Raw genomic sequence first — 14,719 nt, forward strand, 5'->3', positions numbered from 1 at the left:
GCATTAGGCACGTTTAATTTCTCTATATAGGCATCTTCAAGTTCTTGGCACCAAAGCCTGAGCCTCTATGCCACGACCAAGGCATGCCCAACATCAGAAGAGCCGGCAACAGGAGGTAAATAAAGCTGCACTACCGAAATGCCGAGTGAGACTTTTATTATTGCGAATAAGGAAAGAGACAATTATCGTGTTTGAACTTCGACGGCCTCCGCCCGTGCGTGTGGGCTTTGGCCTGGGAGGCATGGACGCATTTGTCGTGGCCCGACTAAAAAAGCGGTAATGCTTGGACTCAGGCGTTGCCCGAGTAGGCCGCACCTCCGCGAGCTCCCCCGGGGCCTCGCTCCAAGTGCTCCCGCTCGCCCATCGGAGATGAAGACGACAACAACAGTGGCGGTGACTGTGGCGACTCTGACGAAGTAGGCTGATTTCTCCTCCTCCTCCTCCTCCTCCTCCTCCTCCTCCTCCTCCTCCTCTTGGATCTGTGCCCACCGTAGATGAAGACGGCGGCAACAGTGGCTAAGGTTTCGGCGAGCCTCTCGCCCTCTTTCTTCTCCAACTCTGGCGCCTATAGAAGGGGAGGGCCAGAGGGAGACAGGCAGGCCAGGCGGTGAGGATGGTGGCCGGATGGTTTAGGGACCCTGGTGGATGTAGTGGCGACTGAGCTGCTAGGTCGAGGCGGCGGAGTCTCACCGGAGTTGGAGAAGATCGCGATGGCCGAGCTCGCCGGAGTTGGAGAAGATGGCGATAGTGGGGTAGGAGGGAGGGGAAGGACGAGGCTGTCGCGGGCGTGTTAGGGTCTCACCATAGCTCCGCGGCCGTGGCCGCGGTGACGGAGCTTTGGCGAGACCCTACCGCGCCGCGGCAGTTAGCAGTGACCGGCGATGGAGGGTGGGGGAGGGGGACGCCGGGCGTGGGGAAGAAGAGCTACCGTCGCTGGGAGGAGGGTGTCCTAGCAGCGCCATTAAAAAAGATGAGCAAACAACTAGCTATCGCAGCCTTTCTTCCATCTTCTCTAACCTCCAACAAGTGATAACTCTTTGGCTCCAGCCTCGAGCGCTCTACAAGACCGCAACTACTTCACCGGCCATAGAGATGAGGAAGAGGAGGGGGAAAAAGAAGGCGTCATGATATGACAAGGCGGCGTCCCAGATCTTTCGGTGAGTGGGGATAAACTCGATTTTAGGTAAATTCGACGTCGTGCCCCAACTACAACAACCAATATGGGCTTTGCGCCTTAACGATAGTTACACTGGCTCCAATTTGTTGATGTTCTTGCCGTGCCAAGAATAACCTTGAACCTGCAAGCATATCGAAGAACAAGCAAGAACAAGTGGACAAGCAAACAGCGCGCAGATCTTATCCAAGGGATTAAATCTGCAATCAAGAATTTGGGGTTCTGAATACAAGCAACCGGGTGGTCTGAATCAACGCATGTGTTACAAGGAAGTAGCTGGAAGGTAAACTTTCATTTAAACAAAACCCAACCCTTTCCTAGTGGCTACCAGTGGTATTTATAAGTAGAACACAACCAGGGGCGTGGGAGGTGCAATAACAGGAGGTTTGAACGTCTTATGGTTGATTCTGTTTGACTCCAATGAAATTTGGCCACGAGATTGGATTCATCCGAAAGTAGAATTCAAGATGTTTTCAACAAATACTCATGGACTTTCAGCAATACTCGGAGTCAAAAGTTACTGACTGATTCCAAATGGTGCTGCCTGGAGTTCCAAACGTGCAGTCTGAACATTGGTCCAATTTTCCTCTTGTTCACAGCAACATCCACTCAATGATTATTTTGATCACTCTTACGATGAGCTTGTTCTTCCCTCTATTCCTAGTCATAAGAACATCATCACAAGGCTTTAATTTAGTAGCACCCCATTCACTGAATAACTTCTTTGGACAGCGAGGAATAACTTTACCTGATAATTGAGTTGTCATACTCGATCTCAAGTCATTGATTCTTGCTATGCAATAGACATGGTTGTATCAATGGAAGAGATGTCCTCATTAGTTGGTCTGAACCTCGTCGCTAGTAGCTAGGGCGGCTGCCGCCTGTTACGAACAAGGAGCCAATTAGAGGGTGTTGAATAGTTGTTCTCAATTCTAATCACTATGGCTAACCGAAACAAATGTGAACTTAAACACATCGGTCTAGCCTCAACTACAACCCTCAATTTATCACAAGCACCTTACAAAAGATCCTACATGCAAGTTATCACTAAGGTGCTGAGTTAGTGCAGCTCACCTAAACAATTCTAGTTAGCAAGGTCGCATAAACCTATGCAATTAGTGACGCAAGCACAAGAGACCTCCTACACATACTAGTGAGCTCAAGCACAAAGCAAGCTACACTAGCACTACTCAACTAGAGGGCTACACAAGCACAACTAGAGAGCTACAACTACTTAGCAACACAAGCTAAGCTAAGCAACGCTACTTAGCTACACAAGTTAAGAGGACAACTAGTTAGCTACACAAGCTAACTAGCTAACCAAGAGCAACACTAAACACTTGCATAAGTAAGAACAAGTAAATACAAAGCTAGTGCACAGATGATGCAATGATTCTACAAAAGCAGTACAACACTTGCAGATCAGTATCACACATCGGTTCATGTGCTAAATATATGAGCTTTAAACACTTTATTATAATGGCTATATGTATCTACTACATACATATATACTGATGCCCCCCATAGCGTCTTGGGCCCTCTATTGGTTGCACCTCCTGCCGTCTCCCTAGAGACGGCTCTACTGCTGCCTCTTTTTCCCACCAAGCGACGAAGACGACCTTGTCAGTGAGCGTTGGAGTTAAGAGTTTGTATGGTCTATTTTAAACTTTGACACGAGGTCCCAACTCACGTTGAATGGCCCTGGATCGAGGCCAGAAAATATGTATTCGCTTAACCATCACTTTTTTTTTGTTACCACCACGCATTGCCCTTCTATAATCCACAGGAATTCATAAGAGCTTCGATTGGTAAGAGAGATGAGGTTGTGAGTTTCCACATATATTATCCTATTCCATATATATTTATGGCTTTGTCCTCACTAATCACACAGGAATGTCTGAAATATCTGAGGTTGAAAAGTGTGTAACCATGCACAATTGAACGCGATGAAGCAAAGCATGCAGAGTTGACAAATAGTGTCCAAGAAATTATGGCTCATTCGCAAAATCCTCCTGGTGATAATGCAAATGCAAGTCATCGTGAAGATGAAGTTAATGAAACTAAAGAAGTTGCGGCTGCTTGACTTGCACGAGAATAGCAAAGACGCAGAGAGCGAGTTGGTGTTGGTCGTAATCATGGGAGAGGTCTTGGACTAGAGGAAAGTAGGACTAAAGAAGAGAATGAAGAAGAAGAGGTTGAACTGACCCCTAACAAAGACCGTCGTCACGGAGGGAATTGTGGGCGTAACCAGTCCAATGAGTTAGGAGAGATTTGGCAAGCTAAAATTCATCATGTCCAAGTTCGATGGAGGGTCTGGTCCTGAAGCATATTATTGGTATTTCTTAGCATAACTCTTTACTAAGTTGTCCTCCCTAACAATGACGCCAGAAATGCTTTGTTGGTAATTATTGAGAACACTTGTAAATTTATGTATATTGAGTAATCCGCAAAGCGCACAGATAATATACCATTGTAGCATTTCACCTGGGAATATACCAGATATCGTTATTTATATTTTTCTACTGGAAGGAGCGATAGGGTGGCTAGAGATATTGACAAATATGAATACTTATGATAAAATCATCAACTCTCGTGCTTTAACAGGGGTAAGCCAAATGATAAATAAATGATTAGTGTAAGGCATTGATAGTAATCCAGAGATAGGAATAGATACTCATAAATGTAGTATGGCTAGGCAGGAGATTAATTAAGAGAAAAGATTCCCAAGTCATTCCTTATTTACTAAGTCTTTTGAACACTCTAGTATACACACTCTCATCTATAGCATAACTAACTTTGTATCTATGCATAAGAAACATTAGTAAGGAATATCAAGAATAGAGCTTGACTCCCTTCGCAACCAGGTTCTACTAGTTCTACAAACGGGGAGTGGACTACAAAGGACTCAACGAGAGTGTCACACTCGCGATCTACCACATGACCCAGAGTGCAGAGTGCATCCATAGGTAAACAATATTTAAGCACCACGCTTACATAATGTCGATCACTTAACTCACTCGAGTACTGAGCTAAGTGCTTTACGAACATATGCATAAATTCATCATCAACCACGACTATATCAAGAATAATACTAAAGCAAACTAGGAACATAATAAATAGAAACATAGTATTAAAGTAGCACAAAGTCACAAATATATAGAGATACAATGGCTTTACCAGCCTCCAGACAACGAATCCGGAATCCTGAGCAATAGCCCAACTCTATTTGAATCTTGCTAGCTAGCTTATACTAGAACTTTGAGGAATTGGAGCTCTATTTTCTTCTCTCTGGAAACCCTAATTTCTGATCTGATCTTGATTTATGATCGAATGCATCAGAGAGGGGGTAGCGGCTGGTATATATAGGCCGGAGCATAAATTCTGGACCCTTGGATCAAACCGACTTGAAAGAATGGCGTAGATGCAATCTAGAAGGCGGTGCAGAACCGACGTTTGAAGTTAGGGCTGACATGTGGGGCCAGGGGGGCGGCCAGCCTGCAGGTCCCACAGTCTGCTTCGGGGGGATGGCTTCTGGTGATCTCTGAACCTTCTAGTGCTATTCCCGTCGCGGATAATTGCGTTTAATTCTGACGATTGGGTCCACCTTGACGGATTTCTGAATAAACCCTAGTGAAAACACAGATTCACCAAAACTCGTGAAATTTATCAGTTTAAACCCCTAAATCTATGTTAGTGGTCATTTTCATACCCTTATTTAAGTTATGTTGATAATTTATGATGAATGATAATTACCGTCAAAACATATCTTATGTGGGAATTCACAATGCCCGAGCGATTGAGCAGAGCCGATCGATGCGAGCCAATCAGGCGCAGGTCTTCACCGGAGCCCTTTTGCATACCGCCTCTACGGAATTTACGTAACCGCTACCATCATGTGCACCACTTTCATGTCTCCACTACACATTAAGATAAATTAAGTATCCATCCACGATGGTTACATATACAATAACCCGCCAGTGTATATCCATCCATATGCCGTGTGAGACTGAGAAGAGCTAGCAGGTTGAGACTTGAGAGCCACGACCACGAACCTAGCTTGCACTGGAGGGGTGAAGGATGGACTTCTCAAGTGTTGCGATGTGGTGGGAAGAGTGGCAGCTCCGCCTCCTCGTCCTCGGCAGCCTCTTGCTGCAGTACTTCCTTGCGTTCGCTGCAATCCACCGTAGGCGTTCCATCCCATCGTCCTTGAGATTCTTCATCTGGCTAGCTTTCCTTGGCAGCGATGCTCTGGCGATATCCGCCCTTGCCACCGCCCTCCTCACTTTTCAGAAGAAGACGACAGGCGGGGACGACGACCTCAGTCGTGTCGTCCTCGCCACCCCGATGAGCGCAACAGCTGGTGGGAAGAACGGCGGCCTCCAAATCTTCTGGGCGCCTGTTCTGCTCCTCCACCTTGCCGGCCCGGACTCCATCATGCACCGCCTACAACATTGAGGACAACGAGCTGTGGAGGCGGCACATCATGACCGTGATTTACAAGGTGACGGGAGCCATCTATGTGTTTTACCAGTCTTGGTCGGGCGAGAGCAAGCTTCTGACAGCGGCCGTTCTTCTCTTCATTCGCCGCGACCCTCAAATGCGCCGAGAAGCCAATGGCTCTCAAAAGCGCTAGCATTTACACCCTGGTATCTTCATCTCCCTTCAAGTACGACAACGTAGCAATTGATGTTGAAAGCAAGATATCTCTTGAAGACTACGTAGGAGAAGCCAAGGTTTATTTCGCGACCGCAGAGGTCGGCGATACCGTCGTCGAGTTGATAGAAGCCGCGACCAAGCAACTCCGGGTTATCCCGCACTGGCTATTCGTAGACCTTGCATCCACCTTATGCCACCGTCTCAAAGTCCTGCATATGTTCTTGGTTTTTGACAACAACGCCGCAGACGACCTGCTGCAGTCTGGGCTCTGCGGCGCCTTCGTCCGTCTCTACACCAAGCACAGCATGCTTCTCAGTTTCCTCTGAGCAAAGAGCCCCAGAATGGGTCTCATAACTGCTTATGCCTACCTCAACAGGGTGTTAGCGGTGTGCCTGACGATCTCCGCCGTCGCGCTCTTCCACCAGAGCCCTAAACAAGGCTACGACGGCAGCGATGTCAAGGTGACGTATGCCTTGCTGTGGGGCGCCGCCGCTCTGGAGGTGCACGCCCTTTTCAACAACAAGTATGACTTCTTCACATGGACCAACAGGGTTGCCCAGTACAACCTCATAGCATCCTTCGGTCGACGCCGTGGCAGAAATCCCAGCAAGCTGCTCAAGCTGGCGGGGTTCTGTGGATGCAAGGACTACGTGGACCAGCACTGGTACGTGGACCACTGCTCGTCGTCCTTCCCCATCACAGAGCTTGTCATTCAGCAGGTCAAAGATGGGTGGAAGGACTACATACAAGGCGTCTCCACCTACTGGGCATTCAACGATCGCAGAGGCCAGCTGACCATCCAGCAGGAGGGGTGCAACGACGAGCTGTGTAGCACCTTGGAGGTACCCTTCGACGAGAGCATCCTGGTCTGGCACATCGCCACCGACATAGTATGCTACTACCAGCAGGTCCAGGTCCAGGTCCAGGGTGCCTCCTCCGGTGATGAAGCAGCAGCAGCTGGTCGTCATCGCGATGCCGCCACTCGCTGCAGAGAGATCACCAACTATCTGGTGTACCTATTGGTGACCAATCCGGAAATGCTAATGGCGGGCACCAGAGTGACTATCCTCTCCGAGGCATGCGAGGAGCTTCAGAACATGTTCAAGGATGACATGCTACCGCCTGGTGAAGAAGGAGACCTGGCAGAGGAGATACACAAGACGGCTCAAGCCATGCAAGGTGCTGGTGCTACTGCAACGACAAAAGCATTCGTTCTCCGCGCATCCAATCTTGCAAGTCAGCTTCTAGCCATGGATGGTGACAGGAGGTGGAAGGTGATGCAAGGTGTGTGGGTGGAGATGCTCTGCTTCTCCGCGAGCAGGTGCAGGGGGTACCTGCACGCCAAGAGCCTAGGCATGGGCGGGGAGTACCTCTCCTACGTCTGGCTCCTCCTGTGGTACATGGGTCTGGAGAGCGTGGCAGAGAGGCAGCATAGATCGGATTTCAGGAACCAAGGTGCTCCGTCGTCGTCGCAAAGCTGGATCTGAGAACTCGGCCGAGCATATTCATGGACCAGAAATTCGGGAGGAAAGAAGCAGTTGTAGCTGCTGCTTATGCTCCTGCTGCTGGCCGGGGATGACAATAATGTCTGAGAAGAAATATATGAAGTTAATTCGACGAGAGCATCCTGGTTTGGCTTGTGGTGCTTGCCTTCTTACTTTCTCTTTCGGTTTCGTCTGGTTTGGTTTGGTTTGATTTGTTAGTTTTCGTGTTGCCGCTGTACTTCTGTATCGTCGTTGCACTTGCAGCTGTTCTTGCTTTGCAACGCTGTAATAAAAGCTTCATGTGTGTGCTCACTTCGTGCTCAATGAAATGCCGTGTGATTACCCCAGTGACGCAATACTCAAGTTTTGAGAACCAACTGTGCGCATGTGTTCATATGCTTTCTTTCTGAATTTTACAGGATTCTTGCAAGAATTTCATAAGAATCAGTTTAATTTCAGAAAAAACATAAGAACAAAGAATATTTTCCATGTTCCATATATATAGGCCCTAAATACAGGGACGGAGGGAAGGGGGGGCCAGGGGGCCACACCCCCCCCCCCCCCAACCTTCCTAGTAGCCCACTATATAACCCCTTAATCAGCTAATAAAAATTACTAATTCGTGTTGTATTTATTTATCATCTCTTCTTTGTGTTAGTCTTTATTGATAACTATGTGATTTATGTTGATTTGATTATTATTTATACTCTTGCTAACTCAATCATCTCTTCTTTGTGTTAGTCTTTATTGATAATTATGTGATTTATGTTGATTTGGTTATTATTTATACTCTTAATTATATTCTTGCTAACTCAATATACATATACGGTTAACCCCTTAATTACAAGTATCGATTTGGTTATTATTTATACTCTTGCTAACTCAATATATATATATGTGCATGTACGCGCGCCTATTTTATCATATGTGGTTATCATTGGTATACCAAAACAACAAAAGGCCACAACCCCCCCCCCCCCCCCCCCCCCCCCTCTGGTAAAATCCTGGCTCCTTCCCTGCCTAAACAGGAGACCTCTCCCGCGCTTCACGACTTTACTAGCCTCTGGTACACCCACATCATCACGAGGCTAGTGGCGTACAAGCGTCTCTTCTGCATCCCTTCCCTGCATGCACATGCAAACCACTATAGTAAAAATGGTATCAGGGGTGAGCAAGGTTAAAACGTGCCGGCTGCCGCTTGTTGGCTGGCTGGGCCGTATCCAAGCTGTAGATAAGAGTATCGGCCCGCATACTTCAAAATTGCTAGGGTTGAATAATACATATCCGATACGGGATAGGAGGACACCCGACCTCAAGTATCCGTGCAACGCATAAAAGGAAGATCAATTGATTTCGCCTGCTGTGTAAATGGATTTGAATGTAGACCCCTGGTTTTTTGGTGCAAGTCAAGGAATTTATTTACTGAAGAAAGAGAATTATAGAAACTGAAAGACCATGGTTGTTGTTTTGGTCTCAATCGGTTTCCAACCAATCGATCACACGCCTGGATTTTCATCTACATGGCTGATCTCTCGACTCTCAACAAACTCTGTTTCCTCGGCTCTACCCTCTCACGATGCCCACAACCTGATTGCTGCTAGATGTGATGCAGGGCAGGAGGATCCATCCCACGGCCCTTGTATTTTTTCTCGAATACGTAAAAGATTTGTGTATCATTGTATTAAATAGAATAGTTTAAATATACAGATAACGCGCAGTGCCGGCCCTGAGGGTAGGCCACGAGGTGCGACGGCCGAGGGCCCAAGCGGAGGAGGGGCCTAAGCCCAGGTATACAAACCCTCAGGTCCTATAGTCCATTAGGCATTAGCAAACTAATAAGAAGAGAGACATAGAACTGGCTAGACGGTCCAAAAAGACAACATTGACATTTCTTTCCTAGTTTCCTTTCCCCACGGCCCTCGGGTAGAGAGGAGGCGAGAAGTCACGCTGCACACAACACACTCTGATCGTGAGTTCGGGATGTGCGCCTTATACGCGCGGAGCTGGCGAGCCGCGCCGCCGCGAAGAGCTAGACTACCGGAGACACGGACACGACGCACGAGGACCAGGCAGGGCTCCATGACGACGACATCTTGATTCTTTGCTTCTTATGAATTGTGATCACCGATTAGTTGTTTAGGCCCAAGGTATTTTTTTTCCTTTTTATTTATAATCTAAATTAATTATTTGTATAATATTCCAGACTTCTAGTATTTTGTATTCATATAGTCATATTTTTCTTTTAATTTACATGTTAGAATTTTATAATGTTACCTAAGAAACATCTGTCATGGGTGAGAAAAGAAAACGAATATATTATTTTTTTAATCTATATTATTCATTATTCCTCGATAATTATCATACATCTACAAATATATTCCTTAATTTATATTGTTTCTCGATAATTATCATACATCTACAAATATATTCCTTAATCTATATTGTTCCTCGATAATTATCAGACACATTAAATTAAAAATATGTTATTGAATTTGCTTTCGTTTTGCAAGTAAAATTAGCATATATATATATATATATATATATTATAAGATTTTATACTTGTTCAAGAGGGACTGTTACGACGAGATCGCCAGAGGGCCCTTAAAATCATAGGACCGGCACTGATAACGCGCTTCTATTGAGCGCCGACGTTGGTCGACCTAAAATAGCCATAGCTGGACCATCCTAGCGAAAGACCTCTAATTTCGATATTACATAAATATAAAACAACCAAAACTGACACAGCGGTGTGACCTAGGAGGTGGCCTTGCGCCTTCGTGACTACCTAGACGATCCCTTTCCATTGTCCGGAAAGAGCACGTCTAGTGCTTCGACGATGGACGCAGTCAGATTGCCGTCGAAGATCTTGTCAAAGGCCTCCAGCTCCGATGCGGATGGCGCTGATGGACCCTTAGTGTAGCCCATACGCTGCATGATCAACACCTCACCTCTCTTGGAAGCAGGTACTCGAGAGAGGCCCTGGGCCGCCAACTGCCTGCTCTGCCACGACAGCACCGGCTTAGCAGGAGCCTGCTTGGGAGGCTCACGAATAAGCGGAGTGAAGCTCTTGAGGCGGCGTGCAGCGGAGCTGTCGCTGACATCGACCGAGTGGTCCTCCTGAGGCGGCATACTGAACATGTCTGCATCCACCGTGGGCTCGGTCGGACAGAAGCCAGGCGGACCGCCCACCTCGTCATCCGTAGGCGCGTCAGCTCCTGAGGTGGTGGTCTGCGCCGCTTGTGGTGGCGTGACTTGAGACTGACCGTGCTCAAGTGACGGTGGAACCAAGTTCGTTGCCAGCTGAGCGGGGTAAGAGACCATCGTTGAAGTGGCGTAGGTGCACGCACTGGTGGCCACGAACAAGGCTGCAACCTCCTCCAGCATTGGGTCCTCTGAGACTTCGTGTGTGGCGAGCATCGCATCCGGGCATGGTGAGAGCAACAACGGGTCAAGGTCGGAGAGGCCCCAAATATGGCGCGTCTCGCTGGTCAGCCCGCCATGACCATCACAGGTGGTGACACTAGAGACCTTTGCCGCAGCGGTGTCTTCCCCCTTCAGACGTTGTCGACGCCTCCGACGTCTTCGACGTCGGCGCCCACCACCGTCACACGTAGCCGCACCCCGCACAGCTCCAGTCGAGCTCAGCGTGTCGCCCAGAGTGTGCGAGGGGTCACAGCGACCCGAGGTAGAGTGCCGACTAGGCGGCTAGGTGCCCGATGTAGGCTCTCGATCAGGTTGTCGTGACCGGCCTTCCGTGGCATCAGATGTGCCAGAGCTAGGAAGCATCGTCCAATGCCACTTGCAGTCCCGCGGGATGTGTCGGAACCCCTTGCATCGAAGGCAGCATGGAGGTAGCTTGCAGGTTGCCACCCTGTGCGTGGAGGAGAGACAGTTGAAGCACTTTTCGTGTAGGTCCGCTGGATAGCGGGTAGGGGGCCGCTGGTTTGCCGAAGATGCAGTGCGAGCGGGGTGTGCCCATTGGCGCCGCATGACGACCCCTGCGACAAGACCCCACGCCACGGAGTCGAGATGCGCTGGAGAGCGCCGCAGCACGGACCAAGCCGCATCTGAGCCAGTACACGCCGCTCGCGAGCATGTCCAGCTGTCCCTTCCTTGCCTCCTCGCGAGCGACCGAGGCGCCGGCTCCCGGCCCAGCGGCCTCCGCGTGTTCCAGGGCACGCTGGAGACCCGGCCACCCGACCGCGCATGGCCGCCTCCGTCGTCGATGCCTGGCCGCGCGATGGGTGGGGGTCGAGGTCGAGCTCAGCGAGGTGCATCTTGCCGGAGATCCGTTCGGAATCGGGGCCGTCACCGGCTGTCACTTCGTCGAGGCCGCCAGGAGGCAGGGATGGGAAGACCTCCAAGCATGGCTGGGCGGCCGCGGCGGCCGAACTGGCCAGCGCAGCCGCCGGCGCTAACGAAGCAGCCGCTAGAGGTCGGGCGGACAGCCACGCAGCGGGCGCGCCAGCGCAAGCCCCCACGCGCTGCTGGGAGAGGAAGGGGCGGAGAATGCGGGGAGGGGAGGGGAAGGAGGGAGGGACGGGTGCCGGCACTGCCACCGGCGGCGGCGGGAGGGCCCGCCAGGGGTCGGGTCGCTAGGGTTGGGAGCGGACTCGTGGACTCACGAGGCACCGTGGCCCTTGTCAATTTATTTATTTTTTTGCTACCTCCGTATAGCTGTCAAATGGAACTGTACAGATGCCGCATCTCTGCAAAGAATAAATTTATGGATCTGTCTAGTTAACAACCGGTTGTTTTAGCCCCTCCCAACAACTGAATTTTTTTCATACACTTACACCATCTTCTAGCTATATTTACACCGCTTTATTACTATATTTACAATGATTTATTTAGTGTAATTTATTGGACAGATTAATATAATTTAGGGATAACATAAGTCTTGGACAAATATATGTCAAATTTTCAAAAAAAAAAATAATTTTTTTCTATGGATTCCAGATACCAAAGAAATATATATATTAAATTGTTTATAAATGTCATCAAATTGTACGTAAACTTACAAATTTACAAATGGAAGAACAGAAACAGAGCAGGGGCCACGGGGGTGTGCGGCGGATGGCCGGCATGGGGGCCCGTGGCGGAGGGAGCCCGGTGTCGAGGATGGCGACGGACGACATCCGGAGCGCAGGCAACTGTGCAGGGGCATAGGAGGGTCCTACATGGATGCTTGCAATAACTGATTGTTCTCAATTTTTAATACATGTATCTTTTCATTAACTTCTCATTAAATGTTATTCTTCCGTGTTTGAGTCGCGGTCTCCTCGCAGTGCACAAGCGAGGGTAAGACTTGTCACTGACATCCTTCCCCAAACCTCGCACAGAGCGGGAGCTCTCTGCACTGGATACGCCCATATAAGTTGCTATAAGAAACTAGGCATCGAGGCCGGTTAGGTATTGAAATTTGCTCTTGAAAATTTCTTGTAAAAACTATGCATTGGAAATGCTCTAAGCCTCTAATTCATCTACTCTAGGCCACGGCCGTACCCGTGCACGAGGTCTGGCTATTTATATTGTGAATCCGTCTGTTCAGGCACACGAGCGCGTGTTTTTTTAGAGGGAATCACAATTTCCATTTCTGATACGGTGTTGAATCATCAGCAATCAAGTACATGATATGCGCCGAGATGGACACCAACATTGGTTCCTCAGCCGGATCACACAAACTCTCTAAAGAAGCCAATTCGTGAGCTACTGGATTACAAGAGCGTGGTCTCTGTGGATAACCTAGGAAATGAAGTTCATGGACTGCTGCGAAGCTCCGTAACAAGATGAGTTCATGGACAGCAAACTGCGAAGCTCCTCAACAAGACGAGTAACAACACTGAGATCGTAATCGCTCGAGTATACCGCTTGGACGACCGCCACGGCATCCAATTCAACGACCACATGTCCCACTCCCGCGTTAATCGCCGCTTGAACGCCTTGAATAAAAGCAATAAGCTCGCCTTGCAGCGGTTCAGTAGCGCTTCACGAGCTGTTCGGCTGATGGTTTTTGCGGCTGATAAGCCGGTTCATGCTGTTTTGTTGTGGCTGATAAGTTCTAAGTAAACAGGACGTCAATTCTTCCTTGACAAGCCGCAACCACATCACCGTCCGGATCTCGGAGTATACAGCCCCATCTGCCGTTCCAAGTGCCGGGATCAAAACCGCATCACAATTCACCTTCACATGATCTCCAGTTGGTTTCTCCTCTCTATATGCGTTCTCTGCAAACCAGCGCCGGTCCCGGCTCTCTCCCCCTGCCCTTCTCTGCCAAGCGCACCTGCACACCATGAATGATCCAGGCCGGGCCTCGGCAGTGCTCCCCTTCCCTAACGCGATTTCTCTCAGCCCAGCATAACCATAGAACTAGGCAGCGCTTCAGTTTCAGCTCCTCCTTCATTGCCATGACTGCTGCGACGACACCTGGGGCAGACGGTTGAGCCAACAAGATATCTTTCTCGAGTCATCTCCAGCTGACACCGTACGTTCTCGGCTAGGGCCTTGTTTAGTTGGCGAAATTTTTGGCAAAATGGTACTATAACACTTTCGTTGTTATTTGGCAATTAGTGTCCAATCATAGTCTAATTAGACTTAAAAGATTCGTCTCGTGAATTTCGTCTAAACTGTATAATTAGTTTTATTTTTTATTTATATTTAATGCTTCATGCATGCGTCTAAAGATTCGATATGACGGAAAATCTTGAAAAATTTTACAAAATGGAAGGGAACTAAACGGTACCTAGCTTACATTTGAGAAGAAAAAAAAAGGTGTGCCCCATCTTCGTCGAACCGTTGACAGACTGCACACCTAGGGCCTATTTGTAGGACCTTTTGCCCCAGCTTTACAAAACTGTTTTTCAGCTTCTCTTACTAAACATGTTAAGATAAAAAAGCTTCTTCCTATGAGCTATTTTCCAGCTCTTCTCACAGCACAAAAAACGAGGTGAAGCTCAAAATACTTCTTCCAGCATTCTCTCTGTTATTTTCCCTAAAAACTGTTTTACCAAATGTTTTCTGAAAATAGCTTTAGTTTTACTGATGAGCTGCTTTATGAAACTAAAGCTAAAAAATCACTTCACTGGTGAAGTTGAGCTATACCTAACAAGCCCGATTCCACCCCTCATCTCTTCAAAGTTCAAACGCGAGGACAGCAAAGAGAGCATACAATAACGGTGAAGTAACGGCACCCACTTAAATGGCAGATGGGAGGAAAAAAAACTAAAACCACCAATCGTGAAGTTATATTTATCGATGGCATGAGAAGGGAAACGGATGCGCATAGAATATATAGATTACATCGACATACAAGGAATTTTCTCTACACCTGCAGAGCCAAAGCAATAACGCTGTCCTGACAAGATTCTAAAGTGGGGGAAATGAGTAACGGACGGGTACAAAATCC

General features: G+C 48.3%; 1 pseudogene; it reads left to right on the top strand.

Moving 5' to 3' along the window:
• The first annotated feature begins 5,242 nt into the window (after nt 1-5,242).
• LOC136502658 (uncharacterized) lies at nt 5,243-7,437 on the top strand (annotated as a pseudogene).
• Nucleotides 7,438-14,719: the final 7,282 nt, after the last annotated feature.

Source organism: Miscanthus floridulus, chromosome 14, assembly GCF_019320115.1.
Source record: "Miscanthus floridulus cultivar M001 chromosome 14, ASM1932011v1, whole genome shotgun sequence".
In the NCBI taxonomy this organism is placed as follows: domain Eukaryota; kingdom Viridiplantae; phylum Streptophyta; class Magnoliopsida; order Poales; family Poaceae; genus Miscanthus; species Miscanthus floridulus.